General features: G+C 44.5%; 1 non-coding gene across 1 annotated transcript; it reads right to left on the minus strand.

Moving 5' to 3' along the window:
• Positions 1-9,122: 9,122 nt before the first annotated feature.
• trnag-ucc (transfer RNA glycine (anticodon UCC)) lies at positions 9,123-9,194 on the minus strand. The gene has a single exon. It is a non-coding gene; the product is annotated as a tRNA-Gly (tRNA).
• Between the last annotated feature and the right edge of the window lie 9,323 nt (positions 9,195-18,517).

Below are 18,517 nucleotides of genomic sequence, written 5' to 3' on the forward strand. Positions count from 1 at the left end.
GAGGAAACGGCATCCGCTGGGGGAGTGGTGCTCGCATGGGCCCTTCCCGTCGGTTTAAAAAGTGTGGGAGAGGGGGAGGCTTCTTCTTCTTATCGTGTCCACGGACAGTCTATACATCGCCCAGCCAGAACTGGACACGTATTTGCGCCTTGTTGTTGGATTCGGCAAGATCTGCAACAGTGCAGGGTTCCTCTAACGATGGGCATTGCAGGAGATGTTGCATAGTCTGTGCCTCAGTTACACATTCACAAGTTGTCATAGAGTCATAGAGTTTTACAGCCCAGAAAGAGGCCCTTCGGCCCATCGTGTCTGCGCCGCCCATCCATCCCTGTCCAGTCTAATCCCATTTTCCAGCATTTGGTCCATAGCCTTGTATGCAATGGCATTTCAAGTGCTCATCCAAATGCTTCTTGAATGTTGTGAGGGTTCCTGCCTCTACCACCCTTTCAGGCATTGAGTTCCACATTCCAACCACCCTCTGGGTGAAGAAGTTCCTCCTCAAATCCCCTCTAAATCTCCTGCCCCTTACCCTGAATCTATGCCCCCTCGTTATTGACCCCCCTACTAAGGGGAAAAGTTCCTCTTTATCTACCTTATCTGTGCCCCTCATCATTTTGTACACCTCAATCAGGTCCCCCCTCAGCATTCTTTGTTCCAAGGAAAACAACCCCAGCCTGTCCAGCCTCTCTTCATAGCTGAGGCGCTCCATCCCAGGTAACATCCTGGTGAATCTTCTCTGCACCCTCTCCAAAGCAATCACATCCTTCCTATAGTGAGGCGACCAGAACTGCACACAGTACTCCAGCTGTGGCCTCACCAGCGTTTTGTACAGCTCCATCATAACCTCCCTGCTCTTATATTCTAAGCCTCGGCTAATGAAGGCAAGTATCCCATATGCCTCTTTAACCACCTTATCTACCTGTTCCGCTGCCTTCAGGGATCTATGTACATGTACACCAAGGTCCCTCTGACCCTCTGTACTTCCTAGGGTCCTACCACTCATTGTGTATTCCCTTGCCTTATTTGTCCGTCCAAAATGCATCACCTCGCACTTTTCAGGGTTAAATTCCATTTGCCACTTTTCCGCCCATCTGACCAACCCGTTTATTTCGTCCTGTAGCCTGAGGCTTTCCTCCTCGCAATTTACCACCCCACCAATTTTCGTGTCATCTGCGAACTTACTGATCATACCTTTGACATTCTCATCCAAATCATTTATGTAGGTCACAAACAACAAGGGACCCAGCACCGATCCCTGAGGTACCCCACTGGACACAGGCTTCCAGTCACAAAAGCAACCTTCGACCATCACCCTCTGCCTCCTGCCACTCAGCCAGTTTAGGATCCAATGCGCCAAGGCCCCCTGGATCCCATGGGCTCTTACCTTCTTGACCAGTCTCCTATGCGGGACTTTGTCAAAAGCTTTACTGAAGTCCATGTAAACCACATCCACAGCATTTCCCTCATCAACCCCCCTAGTCACCCCCTCGAAAAATTCAATCAGATTTGTCAGACATGATTTACCCTTGACAAAGCCATGCTGACTATCCCCGATTAATCCTTGCCTCTCCAAGTGGAGACTAATTTTGTCCCTCAGAATTTTTTCCAATAATTTCCCTACCACAGATGTTAGGCTCACTGGCCTGTAATTCCCTGGTTTATCCCTGCTACCCTTCTTGAATAATGGTACTGCGTTAGCTGTTCTCCAGTCCTCTGGTACATCCCCTGTGGCCAGAGAGGTTCTGAAAATTTGTGTCAGAGCCCCTGCAATCTCCTCCTTTGCCTCCCACAGCAGCCTGGGATACATCTCGTCTGGGCCTGGGGATTTATCCACTTTTTGGCCTGCTAAAACCGCTAGCACCTCCTCCCTCTCGATGCTAATATGTTCAAGTATGTCACAGTCCCCTTGCCCGATTTCTATGTCTGCATCGTCTTTCTCCATAGTGAACACAGATGCAAAAAATTCATTTAAAACCCCGCCTACCTCATCTGGCTCTACACACAGATTGCCACTTTGGTCCCTAATGGGCCCTACCCTTTCCCTGGTTATCCTCTTGCCCTTAATATACTTATAAAACATCTTAGGATTTTCCTTTATTTTGCTCGCCAGTGTTATTTCATGGCCCCTCCTCGCCCTCCTAATTTCTTTTTTAAGTACACCCCTGCACTTTTTATACTCCTCTAGGGCTTCTTCCGTCTTTAGTCTTTTGTAACTGCCAAAAGCCCCCCTTTTATTCCTAATGCATTTTTGTATATCCCTTGTCATCCAAGGTTCCCTTTGCTTGTTGGTCCCACCCTTGACCTTTACAGGAACATGTTGGCGTTGTACTCTCTCTATTTCCCTTCTGCAAGTCTCCCACTGTTTTGATGTGGATTTTCCTATAAGTAGCTGCTCCCAGTCCACTTTGGCCAGATCCTGCCTTATCATATTAAAATCGGCCTTCCCCCAATTTAGAACCCTTATTTCCGGGCCTTCTTTGTCCTTTTCCATGACCACCTTAAATCTCACCGAATTATGGTCACTGTCGCCAAAATGCTCTCCTATTGACACTTCCACCACTTGCCCGGCTACATTCCCTAGAATTAGGTCCAGTACCGCTCCCTCTCTTGTAGGACTTTCTACATGTTGGCTCAAAAAGCTCTCCTGGATGCACTTTAAGAATTCTGCACCCTCTAAGCCTTTCACACTCTGACTATCCCAATTTATATTGGGGAAGTTGAAATCCCCCACTATTATTACCCTATTATTTTCGCACTTTTCTGAGATTTGCCTACATATCTGTTCCTCTATCTCCCCCTGACTGTTTGGGGGCCTATAGTACACTCCCAGCAAAGTGCTTGCCCCCTTTTTGTTTTTAAGTTCTACCCATATGGCCTCATTAGAGGAACCCGCTAATATATCATCCCTCCTTACAGCAGTAATTGGCTCCTTAATTAATATTGCAACACCCCCTCCCCTTTTTCACCCCCCTCTGTCTCACCTGAAGATTCTATACCCCGGAATATTGAGCTGCCAGTCCTGACCCTCCCTCAACCATGTCTCCGTGATAGCAACAATATCGTACTCCCATGTGTTCAACAACAACTTCAGTTCATCCACCTTATTTGCAAGACTCCTTGCATTAAAATAAATGCCTTCCAGCCCTGCCATATTCTCTTTTGCCTTCACATATTTGCTCTGCCTTCCCAGCTGACTTGTTTTTCCCTCTGTATTTGTCTGTAAATCACCCCCTACTATAGCTCCACCCTGTACCCCATCCCCCTGCCAAGTTAGTTTAAACCCCCCCCCAGCAGTGCTTGCAAACCTCCCCGCAAGGATATTGGTTCCCCTCTGGTTCAGGTGTAAACCGTCCGACTTGTACAAGTCCCACCTTTTCCAGAAGCAGACCCAGTGATCCAGGAAACTAAAGCCCTCCCTCCTGCACCATCCCTTTAGCCATGCATTCATCTGTTCTATCTTCCTATTCCTATACTCACTAGCACGTGGCACTGGGAGTAATCCAGAGATTACAACCCTTGAGGTCCTGCTCCTTAATCCTTCACCTTGCTCCCTAAATTCTTGCTGCAGGACCTCATCCCTCTTTTTACCTATGTCGTTGGTACCAATGTGGACCACGACCACTGGCTGTTTACCCTCCCCCTCCAGAATGCCCTTGTCGGACTGGTTGAATATCCCCATTTGCTTAGTGACACCTTTGAGCAACCTGCACCGGTCCTAAGTCTGTTAAGGCACTTCCAGATTGCCCAGTTGCAATTAGCTCCTGGGGGGAGGTTTTCATCAGGTAAAATTTCCATCGCTGGGGGTTGTTCAAGACTGGCGAGCCAGTCTTTCCACAAGGCGATGCGGGCTTCAGATGAGGTTTATTGTAATGGAACAACACTGTTCATGAAGCTCTTCCTGGACTTTAGACGGCTGGGTGTAGGTGTATGACAATGCAGAGGGTGCCTCTCATCTGATGTTTGACGGAGTCGCTCTTTTTTGCTGGCTACCATTCTTCTTATATCAGGGGGAGCGATACCCGCCAGGGTTTCTAGGCTGTTGGTGTTTGTTGGTTTTAAGCAACCTGTGATAAATCGGCAGCTTGCATTCAGAATGGCATCCATCTTCTTGGCATGAGTAGACCTTTCCCATGCAGGGCAGGCGTATTTGGCAGTGGAATAGCAAAGAGCAAGTGCACTGGTTCGCAATGTTTTCGGGCTTGCTCCCCATCTTGTGTTAGTTAGCTTATTCAGGATGTTGTTTCGTGCACTTACTTTTGCCTTTGTCTTCTCGATGTGGTTCTTGAAGGTGAGACATCTGTCAAGGGTGACTCCTAAGTAGATAGGGTGCTCTCAATGCGTCAGTGTTGCTCCACACCAGGTTACTTTCAACTGGCGTTTGGCTTCACGGTTTCTGAGGTGGAATGCACAAACTTGCATCTTTGATGGGTTTGCGCGAAGGTGGTTTTCTTCATAGTGGGATTTTAGTCCCTCCAAGGCCTCAGAAAGCGTTTTCTCCACGGTGTTAAAATCAGTGCTTTGGTCACTGACACATAAGTCATCAGCCTATATAAAACGGCGTGTGACACCGTCAATAGGTTGTTCATTCATGTAGATGTTGCACAGCAGCGGTGCAAGCACGCTTTCATGAGGAAGACCATTCTTCTGAATACGCCACCTGCTGCGCTTCCCACTTAGTTCAACATAGAACCGGCGATTCTGAAGCGTGCTTTCTAACAGCTCTGTTAAGTGAATCTCTTTTGTCATCTCTAGAAGATTGCAGAGGAGACGTCTATGGTTCACTGTATTGTATGCTGCTGACAGGTCTACAAAAACAGCACCTGTTACCATCCCTTGCTCAAAACCATCTTCGATGTGTTGTGTGAGGTTGAGCAGTTGGCTTGTTGTTGATTTGCCGGGGCAGAAACCTGCTTGCTCTGGAATGATCTTCTCATCTACAGTTGGTGCTATCTTATTGAGTATCAGGCGTTCAAACAGCTTATAAGTGTGGCAAAGCAGTGAAATTGGCCGAAAACTCTTAGGATCTGAGGGATCTTTTCCAGGCTTTAATAATGCTATTACATGTGCCTTCTGCCAGATATTAGGTAGCTTGTGTGTTGCCAGACAGTGGTTGAACAATTGTAGGAGCCACTTCTTTGCTTGCTGTCCAAAATGCTTTATCTGCTCCATTGCTATGTTGTCAAGACCAATTGCTTTCCCGTTTTTAGACTAGATGTACCAGTTTCCAGCTCTTCCATGGTGAATGGTCTAGTGAAGCCAGGATCATCGCTGTACTTCTTCCTATCTAGTTGTGCTCTTGGTTGTTTCTTGTTGATATTTCCATTCAGGAGCAACTGGTGTGCAACTTGGTTAGCAGACACATTTGGATGTTGGGCAGCTTTCTTGGGATCACCACCAAGTTTGCATATGAGAGACCATGCCTTCTTGCTGTTTTTTGTAAGATCTGTTGTCTCTATCATGGTGTTCCAGGTGTTTTGACGTTCTTGAGAGATACTTAACATCACCCTCCCACCGGTAGATATTGTTTCCTCTGAGAAGGGGTCAGATTCAAACATTGAGACATACTCCCAGTAGAGCTCAGCATTCTCCTTGGTGAGACCAGGGATGTAGTGTACTCTGCAACCTCGGGGGATCTTCCTTCTAGCTGTTTTTTGGACAGCTTTTGCAAAGAGGTTGCAGTGCTCAGGTAGTGGTTTAATGCGTTTAACCTTGCGGTCAAGTGCTCGTGTGAAACCATTCCAATCGGCCTTCTTGAAGTTGAAGCGCCTTTTGAATGGTACGACGGTTATCAACACTGCTGCATTTGCCTGGATGCCAATAGTACGGTGTTGTGTCTGTGGTGTTGGGTCTGTGACAAGCATCTTGCAGAGGCCAGCGATGTCGTTGCTGGCAATGGCAAGATCTGGATTATATCTACATTTCTAGCGGGCACTGTGGAAGGCGGCTGGCAATTTAGGATCGTGGATGAGACTAAGCTGGTTCGTGTCCATCCATTCTTCGACTGCTTCTCCATCGTTGTTAGTCTCCTTGTACCACCATTGGGTACTGTGGCTATTAAAGTCTCCAATGATGATCTGTGGTTTATTGTGCAGGTTGGGTACAGTGTTAGAGAAGCTGAAATCTGTGCCAGGTGGCTTGTACACTGAGGTCACTACTACTTTGCTCAGCTCTACGGTTAGAATTTCGATGTTGTCCTCCTCTGTTTTAGAAGTGGCTTCTACAACTGAGGGGGAGGCGAGGGTTGTATTTTAGCGCATGATCAGATTTCTTTTTATCACACTTAAATCAACAAAAATGTGATCGTTTTACAAATCGCTTTTATCATTCATTAAATGGGCCTCATTAAGACGATGTTAATTATCATCCGAATTACTGATAAACCGAGTGTGTGACCCGCACACTGGAGTGGGAGTTCCTGAAGAGGTTTACACATTCCGTCAAATGAGATTTTATTTTCACCCACATGGTGGTTGGGGTCTGGAATTATTTTGCCTGAAAGGGTGTTAGAGACAGAAACCTTCATCACATTTAATAAAAGAACTTGGATATGACCATAAGTGCCGTAAACTGCAAGACAACGGACCAAGAGCTGTAAAGTGCGATTTGGCTTTATAGATTGTTTATGGCCGACAGACACGATGGGCCGAATGGCCTCCTTTTGTGCCGTAACATTCTATAATACTATACATCGCAGAGACAGAGAGCTATAGAGTAAAGACACACTCACATACTAGACCCTAAGAAATACACAGTAACTCTCAGTCAGATCCCAGAAAGTGTCAGATATAGAGTAAAATCAACACCCACATAAATCCCAGACCAGAAATTGAGTTACAGAAGTGCCGCTACCGGCAAGGCTACGGCCGGCAGAGATGAAGGGTCGAATAACCTCCTTCTATGCCGTAAATGTCTACGATTCAACGACTGAAGGCCATTCGACCCATCGTGCGTATGCTGATTTATAACACCTCCACACCTAAATTTGATCTTGTAATTAAATATAGATCTTCACCGATCACAATGTAAATCGTCAATCTATCCCCGCTCCCAGGTCACTGCTCTCTCTGTGAGGTGGTGAGTGGCTCTTAAAAGAGCCTTTGTGTTGTGTTTGGTTGAAAGAGTCGAGTTGTTCTGCCGCCGAATCCATAGAGTGCGGCCCTGCCGTTTCAGAGCGTACACCACATGCATGGCAGTGACCGTCTTGCGCTTGGCGTGCTCAGTGCAGGTGACCGCATCCCTGTTTTACTCTGTATCTGTTAGTGTCTGTTATGTGAGTGTCGGTTTTACTCTGTATCTGTTAGTGTCTGGTATGTGAGTGTGTCTTTCACTCTGTATCTGTTAGTCTCTGGTATCTGAGTGTCGGTTTTATTCTATAGCAAATGTTCCCTTTAAGCTGCCGGTCCTGTGCAGCAGATCCTACGATGTTCTAATGGCAACAACTGCACATGCATGTTAATCTGAATGGGTCGCGCAGCCCCCACAAAAAATAGTCTCTGGGAATTGAGTGTGGGTTTTACTCTGTATCTGTCTGTCTCTGGTATTTAAGTGTGGATTTCACACTGTATCAGTAAATCTCTGGGAAGTGAGTGTGATATTTACTCTGTACCTGTATGTCTCTGGTATGTGACTGTGGGCTTTATTCTGTACCTTTCAATTTCATCGATGTGAGTGTGGCTTTCTCTCTGTCCCTGACAGTCTCTGGTGTGTGAGTGCGGGTTTTACTGTGTGTTGTTCAGTCTCTGGTAGCTGAGTGTGGGTTTTATTCTGTATTAATCTGACTCTGGTATGTGTGTGTGTGTGTGTGTGTTTTACTTTATATGATTGAAAATACGGAATTTTTTAGAAGGTGAAAGCCCAGTAAATGTTCGTATTCAGAGGGATTTGTGTCTCCTCGTACATGAATCACAGAAAGTTAACAGCAATCAATTGGGAATTAAATTTTATATTTGCCCTTATTGCAAGTGGTTGGAGTATAAGTGTATGGTAGTGTTGGTTCAATTTATAGGTCTGGGATGAGCAGAAATGTATTCACTCGGAGGGTTATGAATCTTTTCAATTCTACCCCAGAGGGCTGTGGATGCTCAGTCGGTGGATATATTCAAGACTGAGGTATATAGATTTTTGGGCACTTAGTGTATCGTATCAACAGAATCAATTTCTGCTAATTGCATGTGGGGTTCACTCTAACTGTCAATCCCTGGTGTCTGAGTGTATGTTTTACACTGTGTCTGTCAATCTTTGGTATATGAATGTGGGTTCTACTCTATACCCGTCGTTCTCTGGTATATTAGTATAGTTTTATCTGTACCAGACATATTTATGATATGTGAGTATTCGTTTTACTTTCTAAGAACATTTGACTTTCGAGCAGGGGTTGGCCATACTGCCTCTCGAGCCTGCTCTGATATTCAATAAGATCATGGCTGACCTTCGAACTCAACTCGGATTTCCTGTCCTTTCCCGATATCCCTTAATTCCTCTGCAGTACAAGAATCTATATCAGCCTTAAACATAATCAACGACTGAGCATCCACTGCTCCTTGGGGCAGCGAATTCCAAATATTCACAACCCTCTGAGTGAAGAAATTCCTCCTTATCGGAGTCTTAAAAGGCCGGCCATTTCTCCGGAGCCTTTGCCCCATAGTTCTAGATTCTCCTGTGAGGGGAAACAATCTCTGAAATGTGAGTGTGAGCCTTACTCTTTACCTGCCAGTTTCTGCTCAATTGTGGGTGGCTTTTCATTGTACCTGTCAGTTTCTGGTATGAAAGAGAGGTTTTCACCCTGTACCTGTCAATTACTCGTAATTGCGTATGGGCTTTACTCTGTATCTGCCAGTTTCTGTCGTGCGAGTGTTAGTTTTGTTCTGTATCTGTCAATCTCTAATACATGACCTTCCCCTGCAGTATCCATGGCACTGTTTGTGACCTGAAATCTTCTCTCTTCTTTATCACCATTTTTACTGTTGTTTTAAAATTCCTTTTTAATTCTATGGGAGACGCATGGGATTCCATGGAAGATCAAAGTATTTTGTCAGTTGCAATGGACATTTTTCTCTTAAAATCCTGCTGCAACGTTCCACATGTCACTTCTGACCTGCGACGGGTATTAAAAGTACCTCGGTTGCGATGGCCGGGAATCGAACCCAGGTCAACTGCTTGGAAGGCAGCTATGCTCACCAATATACCACCATCGCTCATATATGTTAATTTATATATTTACGGACTATATCCTTCTTTTGGCTCCTAAGTGGGTCAAGTGAGAGAAACAGCACTCATTTTAATCAGAATGTCAGCACTATGCTGAGGCACTTTCCCTCCAATTAAAAATGGCCACTGTGAATAATTATATCGCTTGGGTTGAGCCCTCACTCCGTTTATTTTTTTTAAATCCTTTATAGGTTAAAAATAATAATCCACAAAAATAAATTGAAAATCATTTTTATGGGAGAAGCAAATGGGCGATGATTTTTGTTGTTGTAAATTTTAGTGAAATGGCATTTGCTGGAAGGCATTAAACTGCGATAGGGTGACCTAAACTGTATCAACAGGAGCTTGGTTGCGATGCCGCGAATTCGAACACCAATCAGCTCGCTCGAAAGAGCAGCTACAATCACCACTGTCCCCCCATCGCTCTAATTTTAAAATGTAATCTTCTGTATTTACAGATCGCACGCAATGGGTCTTTGGAGCTTTAGTCAGGATGAGTAAAACACTTTGCAATCATTTCAATCTGAACATAAACAAGGTGTTCAGTTTATTTCTCTCCAATATAAACAGTTGCTGATGAATGGTTATCTTGTTGCACTACTGGCTGGCGGCCAGGAGATGGCAGCAACCTCTAATAGTTTGGAGTGTACGGATTGTGTCCACACATCCAGACCGCCCTGAGTCTGGTGCTGCCCGGGGAGCTGGCCAAGCACGGCGTGTCGGAAGGGACAATGCCGGTGGCCATTGTAAATAAATTTCACAACGCACTGAGAAAGCATAAAGCAAAGCAACGGCTCTTGTAAGAGGAAACCACAGCATTAATTTAGTCGAATTATTCATTCGGGATATCGTCCTTTTAAAGAATCACAGAAAGGTACAGCACATTTGTTTCTGGCTGTACTCTGCAACTGTTATTTACTGCTATTTGTGTGCGGGTTTAACGCTGTACCTGTCTGTATCTGGAATGTGAGTTTGTGATTTATTCTGTACCTGTTGTTTTCTGGTAAGTGAGTGAACAATTTTCTTTGTATCTGTCAGTGTCTTGATGTGAGAGTGTGTGTTTCAGTCTACATGTCCACCTCTGGTATGGAAGTGTGGTTTTTATTTTGTACCTGTTATTTTCTGATGTGGAAGAGAGGCTTTACTCTGTACTTCTCAAGCTCTGGAATGTGTGCATGGGTTATACCCTCGATTTGTAATTCTCTGTTATGTGACAGTTCATTTAATCTATGTCAATCAGTGTCTGATATAATACTGTGCGTTTTACTCTACTTGTCAATTTCTGACACATGAGTGTGGCTTTTCTGCTGTAACGCTCAGGAACTGGTATGTGAGTGTGGGTGTTTCTCTGTACCTGTCAGTTTCTGGTATGTGAGTGTGGATTTTACTCTGTCCCTGTCTATCTCTGGTATGTGAGTGAGGGTTTTTGATCTAGTGCAGACAGTTTCTATTATGAGTAAGTGTTTAAATCAGGAGTTGCCAGTTTCTGTTATGGAAGCCTGTTTTTGGTCTGTATCTGTCAGTCTCCGGGATGCATGTTGGGTTTTATCTGTACCTGCCAGTTTCTGGTGAGTGGCTGTGGATTTCACTCTCTACCTCTCTGTATCTGGTATTGTAGAAGTGCCTTACTTCTTAGCTCTGGGTAATGACTCAATACACACTTGGATTCGTCAGACGGACAGGCCTTTTATTTAACTTGCAAGGGGAATCAGTACCTCCACTCAAGGGGTGAGGCTACTATTCCAATGATACAGCGTAAGCGTTCCATATTTATACAGTGTAACAAACAAGTTTGATTGACATTCCTTTGTTCCTCTATCAGGATACATTTTAGATTAATCATCAGGTAGAAATAACATATTGACAGAAGGATCCTGGACACATAAGTCAACCGTTAATCTATAACAGGGCATGAATCGTGTAACCGGAGGTCCTCTTTAATCATATATAGGGAGGCTAGCTTTGCTTTCGGTCACAAGTTATCAGGTCATTGGTACATCAAAGAAACTCATTATTTCACTTCTACATTCTCATTAGGTGGGTAGACATCTGTTCCTGGCTGCAGTCCGAGTACTTACAATAGCTCTAGTTACACATCGACACTTGCCCAGTGTCAAGTCTGAAAACTTTTACCCAGCAAGCACTTGAAATTAACCCCTTATATCATGTAGATTTCCTCATTCCCCCCTTTTGTCCTTTCTAAGGACAATCTATTTCGCTAAGTTTAAGAAACTCTACATCAAAGGTCTCACCTTAATATCCTCATATTCAGACATCATTGGTACTGGAGGAGTTGACGTTAATAAGGAAAGGACTTTTGTACACAATAATTTTAAAGAACCAATCAATAAACTAATTAAAATTATTATCATCACAATTGCGATTAAGGTTTCCAAAATTTGCTTTCCTAGTGCTCCTCCCCATCCTGAAATCCAATCCCACATGGACCATGGTTCAGGTTGACGTAGTTTCTCTACAGCCTCCTTTATGTGGTTTACCAGGTTGGTGATATTTTCTGAGCTATCTGGGATATAGGTGCAACATTCGGTTTTTATGATTGCACATGTGCCCCCTTTTGCCAACAATTAGTCCAGAGCCATGCGGTTTTGTAAAGCAACAGTGCGCATAGCCACCATTTCTGCGTTTATCATTGGCTATTTGTTCCAGCACTGCTGCCATGTTTATAGATTATCTTGCCAGCTTCCCTGTTCCATACCAGGGAAATGCTATAGCAAAGAACCTTTCAGTTTCTGTAATGGCTCGTTTTACTCGTGTCCCAGGGTGGCTATCCAAAGATGAAATATGATGTATATAGGGCACTACATATCCCAAGTAACATGACCCAGTCCAATTTTGTGGTAACCAAGGGTATGCTCTATGCCCACAGATGAAATAGGTGTTATTATAGGCTTCAAATTTGTTCCATATCTGGTGCATCATTCCTATTCCGTGTTCTCCTTTCCAGATTTTTTTACTAGTCAAATTTTGTACTGTGGACAGATTCCACCGTCCCCAATAGGGCCATTCGACTGCACCCGGTGGTTTAGTAGTAGTTTTAGTTAAAGTGTAGTTACATTTGCACTCACTCCATCCAACCATCAATCCTTCTCCATTGTCGTTTACCAGACAGACTTCTCCTTTTGTTTTATTTATGGTTCCCATTGACGTCACTAATAGACTCTCTGGATTCCTTCGACTATCATATTGGGGATGAAACCACCCTTCAAGTTTTATAAGGATTACATAGAAGATAGGAGCAGGAGTAGGCCATTCGGCCCTTCGTGCCTGCTCCGCCATTTAATGAGATCATGGCTGATCCTTTAATTCAGTATCCCGTCCCCGCCTTCTCTCCGTAACCCTTAACCCCTTTTGCCCGTAGAAATATATCTAATTCCCTCTTAAATATATTTAATGAGCTGGCGTACACTGCCCTCTGTGGCAATGAGTTCCACAGGTTCACCACTCTCTGAGTGAAGAAATTCCCCCTCATCTCTGTCCTAAATGGTTTAGCCCTTATCCTTAAATTATGTCCTCTAGTTCTGTTCTCACCCGCCAAGGGAAACATTCCTTCTGCATCCAGTCTGTCTAGACCTGTCAGAATTTTATACACTTCTATGAGGTCCCCTCTCAATCTTCTAAACTCCAGTGTGTACATCCCTAAACTACATAGTCTCTCCTCATAGGTCATTCCCGCCATTCCTGGTATCAGCCTGGTGAATCGCCGCTGCACCCCCTCCATGGCAAGAACATCCTTCCTCAGATGAGGCGACCAAAACTGTACACAGTACTCGAGGTGTGGTCTCACCAGTGCCCTGTACAGCTGCAGCAAGGTATCCCTGTTCCTGTATTCTAACCCTTTTGCTATGAAGGCCAGCATACCGTTTGCCTTCTTGACCGCCTGTTGCACCTGCATGCTCGCCTTCAGTGACTGGTGTACAAGAACACCCAGGTCTCTCTGTACTTCCCCCTCTCCCAATCTATTGCCATTTAAATAATAATTTGCCCTCCCGTTCCTGCACCCAAGGTGGATAACTTCGCACTTGTCCACATTATAGTGCATCTGCCATTTATCCGCCCAATCGCCCAGTCTGTCCAAATCGCTCTGGAGCTTCCTGGTCTCTTCCTCTGAGCCCACCCCACCTCCTAGTTTAGTGTCGTCTGCAAATTTGGAAATGCTGCATCCGACTCCCTGATCCAGGTCATTAATGTAAATTGTGAACAGCTGGGGGCCCAGGACAGATCCCTGTGGTACCCCACTTGTTACTGCCTGCCATTCAGAAAATGAGCCGTTTATTCCAACTCTCTGTTTTCTATCTGACAGCCAGTTCCCTATCCACGCCAAAACTTTCCCCTTTATCCCATGAGCCTCAATTTTCCATGCTAATCTTTTATGTGGGACCTTATCGAAGGCCTTTTGGAAGTCCAGGTACACCACATCTACTGGCTCTCCCCCATCTATTCTACCAGTTACTCCCTCAAAAAATTCCAATAGATTAGTCAAGCACGATTTACCCTTTGTAAATCCATGTTGACTCTGTCCTATCCTGTCCCCATTTGCTAAGTGCTCCGCTATTTCATCCTTAATGATGGACTCCAGCATTTTGCCCACAACTGATGTAAGGCTTACAGGTCTGTAATTACCTGCTTTTTCCCTACCCCCCTTTTTGAATAGTGGGGTAACGTTAGCTACCCTCCAATCCATCGGCACTGTTCCCGAGTCTAATGAATTCTGAAAAATCATCCTTAGTGCATCCGCTATCTCTAGGGCCACCTCCTTCAGTACCCTAGGATGCATGTTATCAGGCCCTGGGGATTTGTCCACCTTCAATCCCTTTAGCTTCCTTAACACCATATCCTTAGAGATATTGATTTGCGTCAGTTCCTCCTTTGCCAATGTCCCTATTTTTCCCGATATCCCAGGGAGGTTTTTTGTGTCTTCCTTCGTAAAGACTGACCCAAAGTATGCATTTAGTTGATCTGCCATTTCCTTATTTCCCATTATATATTCCCCCGTATCTGACTGCAATGGACCAACTTTGGTTTTCACCAGTCTTTTCCTTTTGATATATTTATAAAAGCTTTTGGAGTTAGTTTTTATATTTTCCGCCAGCTTGTTTTCGTAAGCTATTTTGCCCCTCTTGATCATGCCCTTTGCCCTCCTTTGCTCTATCTTAAACTGTTCCCAATCTTCCGCTCTGGCGCTTTTTTTGGCTATTTTATACGCCCTATCTTTGGATTTTATGCTGTCTCTAATTTCCCCTGTTATCCACGGTTGAGTCACCTTTTTAGATTTCCTTTTATGCCGGGAAAAATAGGGACATTGGCAAAGGAGGAACTGACGCAAATCAATATCTCTAAGGATATGGTGTTAAGGAAGCTAAAGGGATTGAAGGTGGACAAATCCCCAGGGCCTGATAACATGCATCCTAGGGTACTGAAGGAGGTGGCCCTAGAGATAGCGGATGCACTAAGGATGATTTTTCAGAATTCATTAGACTCGGGAACAGTGCCGATGGATTGGAGGGTAGCTAACGTTACCCCACTATTCAAAAAGGGGGGTAGGGAAAAAGCAGGTAATTACAGACCTGTAAGCCTTACATCAGTTGTGGGCAAAATGCTGGAGTCCATCATTAAGGATGAAATAGCGGAGCACTTAGCAAATGGGGACAGGATAGGACAGAGTCAACATGGATTTACAAAGGGTAAATCGTGCTTGACTAATCTATTGGAATTTTTTGAGGGAGTAACTGGTAGAATAGATGGGGGAGAGCCAGTAGATGTGGTGTACCTGGACTTCCAAAAGGCCTTCGATAAGGTCCCACATAAAAGATTAGCATGGAAAATTGAGGCTCATGGGATAAAGGGGAAAGTTTTGGCGTGGATAGGGAACTGGCTGTCAGATAGAAAACAGAGAGTTGGAATAAACGGCTCATTTTCTGAATGGCAGGCAGTAACAAGTGGGGTACCACAGGGATCTGTCCTGGGCCCCCAGCTGTTCACAATTTACATTAATGACCTGGATCAGGGAGTCGGATGCAGCATTTCCAAATTTGCAGACGACACTAAACTAGGAGGTGGGGTGGGCTCAGAGGAAGAGACCAGGAAGCTCCAGAGCGATTTGGACAGACTGGGCGATTGGGCGGATAAATGGCAGATGCACTATAATGTGGACAAGTGCGAAGTTATCCACCTTGGGTGCAGGAACGGGAGGGCAAATTATTATTTAAATGGCAATAGATTGGGAGAGGGGGAAGTACAGAGAGACCTGGGTGTTCTTGTACACCAGTCACTGAAGGCGAGCATGCAGGTGCAACAGGCGGTCAAGAAGGCAAACGGTATGCTGGCCTTCATAGCAAAAGGGTTAGAATACAGGAACAGGGATACCTTGCTGCAGCTGTACAGGGCACTGGTGAGACCACACCTCGAGTACTGTGTACAGTTTTGGTCGCCTCATCTGAGGAAGGATGTTCTTGCCATGGAGGGGGTGCAGCGGCGATTCACCAGGCTGATACCAGGAATGGCGGGAATGACCTATGAGGAGAGACTATGTAGTTTAGGGATGTACACACTGGAGTTTAGAAGATTGAGAGGGGACCTCATAGAAGTGTATAAAATTCTGACAGGTCTAGACAGACTGGATGCAGAAGGAATGTTTCCCTTGGCGGGTGAGAACAGAACTAGAGGACATAATTTAAGGATAAGGGCTAAACCATTTAGGACAGAGATGAGGGGGAATTTCTTCACTCAGAGAGTGGTGAACCTGTGGAACTCATTGCCACAGAGGGCAGTGTACGCCAGCTCATTAAATATATTTAAGAGGGAATTAGATATATTTCTACGGGCAAAAGGGGTTAAGGGTTACGGAGAGAAGGCGGGGACGGGATACTGAATTAAAGGATCAGCCATGATCTCATTAAATGGCGGAGCAGGCACGAAGGGCCGAATGGCCTACTCCTGCTCCTATCTTCTATGTAATCCTTATAAAACTTGAAGGGTGGTTTCATCCCCAATATGATAGTCGAAGGAATCCAGAGAGTCTATTAGTGACGTCAATGGGAACCATAAATAAAACAAAAGGAGAAGTCTGTCTGGTAAACGACAATGGAGAAGGATTGATGGTTGGATGGAGTGAGTGCAAATGTAACTACACTTTAACTAAAACTACTACTAAACCACCGGGTGCAGTCGAATGGCCCTATTGGGGACGGTGGAATCTGTCCACAGTACAAAATTTGACTAGTAAAAAAATCTGGAAAGGAGAACACGGAATAGGAATGATGCACCAGATATGGAACAAATTTGAAGCCTATAATAACACCTATTTCATCTGTGGGCATAGAGCATACCCTTGGTTACCACAAAATTGGACTGGGTCATGTTACTTGGGATATGTAGTGCCCTATATACATCATATTTCATCTTTGGATAGCCACCCTGGGACACGAGTAAAACGAGCCATTACAGAAACTGAAAGGTTCTTTGCTATAGCATTTCCCTGGTATGGAACAGGGAAGCTGGCAAGATAATCTATAAACATGGCAGCAGTGCTGGAACAAATAGCCAATGATAAACGCAGAAATGGTGGCTATGCGCACTGTTGCTTTACAAAACCGCATGGCTCTGGACTAATTGTTGGCAAAAGGGGGCACAAGGTTGTATCCTGCATCTTTCCATTCATTTTCCAACTGATCTGGGTTTAAACTATTTTGGGTCTGAAATGTACTGGCTGCCTCCTTATTCCAGGTGGTATTAGACTGTAATAACCACCCTACCATCTCTTCTATTTCGAAGGGAATGGGCCTTAGAGGTATTCCACCCTCTGCATGCACAGGGATGTGGCTGCATATCCAGCATTTGGCAAGGTTCTGTCTTTTAGCGTACAGATAGCTCATGTATACAAAGGTATTAACTTGATGATAGTTATGCTTATTTAACAGTCTTCTACTTCTCCCTCCTTGTTTCTTAGCGGTCCTACTAATTTTTCTTTTCTGAGTAATTGATGTTGAAACAAGGGGTTGTGTAAAAGGATTATCACAAAACATTGACTTAGCTGTCAGGGCCAGTCCTCCTCTTGAATTACCACTGCAGATAATCCCTCCGTTCGCAGTTTTGTCACTTGGTAATACAGTATCAGGGCATGTAACCCATAGCTTATCAAGCTTCTGTCCACTATCATCTTCTACTATCTTATTCTGCCTAATCCTAAGACTCAGGGGTTGATACGGGGGTACCTGCATAGTGTGCTTCTATGCATGGTTTGCCCTTCAGGGGATCTGGTAAATCAATATGGCAGTTTCAATTATCGTTAACAAAGGGAACAGTCTTATTAGAGTCCAAATCCAGTTCATCTTGGCAGTGTATTGTCTTAGACTGATGCCTTCTTACAATGGGACGCATGTATCCATGTTGGTCGCTCCTTTACTTTTACAGCGGTGTTTGTGGTCAGGAGTACTTGGAAGGGTCCCTCAAATCTGGGTTGAAGGCCATTCTTTCGTTTGAAGATTTTTATGTAGACGTTATCTCCTGGCTCGAAAGTATGGCACTTTCCTTCAGCGGGATCGACCTGGGCTTCCTTCACCTGTTGATGGAAACTAGAAATGCATTTGGTTAGTGCAATGCAATAACTCAACATATCTTCCTCCATTTTATGAATGTCCATTTGTTTAGCTGTTAAAGGTGCTGAAAAAGGCAATCTTTGTGGTCTTCCCATGACGATCTCGTGAGGCGACAATCCTGTAATTCTGTTGGTAGCAGACCGCATTGTCATTAAAGCTATGGGTAACAAATCAACCCATTTAAGTCCAGTTTCTTTACACAGTTTTGCAAGCTTGTTTTTCAGCATCCCGTTATATCTTTCCACTAGTCCAGCCGACTACAATGAAGGTGCTGGTTAATCTGTAAAGCTTTGCATAGTTCCTTAATCACTGTTCCCGTAAAATGGGACCCATTGTCACTTGACAGTTTTGCTGGTATCCCAAAGCGAGGTACAATGTCCTTCAATAAACATTTAGCAACAGTAGTAGCGTCATTCTTTCTACAAGGAAACGCTTCAATCCATCTTGAAAACATATCAACAATAACTAATACATATTTAAAGCTCATGCACACAGGTAGTTCAATAAAATGCATTTGCAAGTGTACAAAAGTACCCATGGGGTTTGGATGGGATGCGGGCTGTACCTTCTTTATTTTTTTTTCCTGCATTCATGGTCTGGCAGATAATACAATTTTCACAAATTTGTTTTGCCAATTTTGAGATTCCTGGTGCATACCAGGTCTTAAGGATATAGTCCGCCATCCCCCCCTTTGC

This window comes from Somniosus microcephalus, chromosome 7 (assembly GCF_052327205.1).
Source record: "Somniosus microcephalus isolate GS21.2 chromosome 7, FLI_Smic_1.0, whole genome shotgun sequence".
Lineage (NCBI taxonomy): Eukaryota > Metazoa > Chordata > Chondrichthyes > Squaliformes > Somniosidae > Somniosus > Somniosus microcephalus.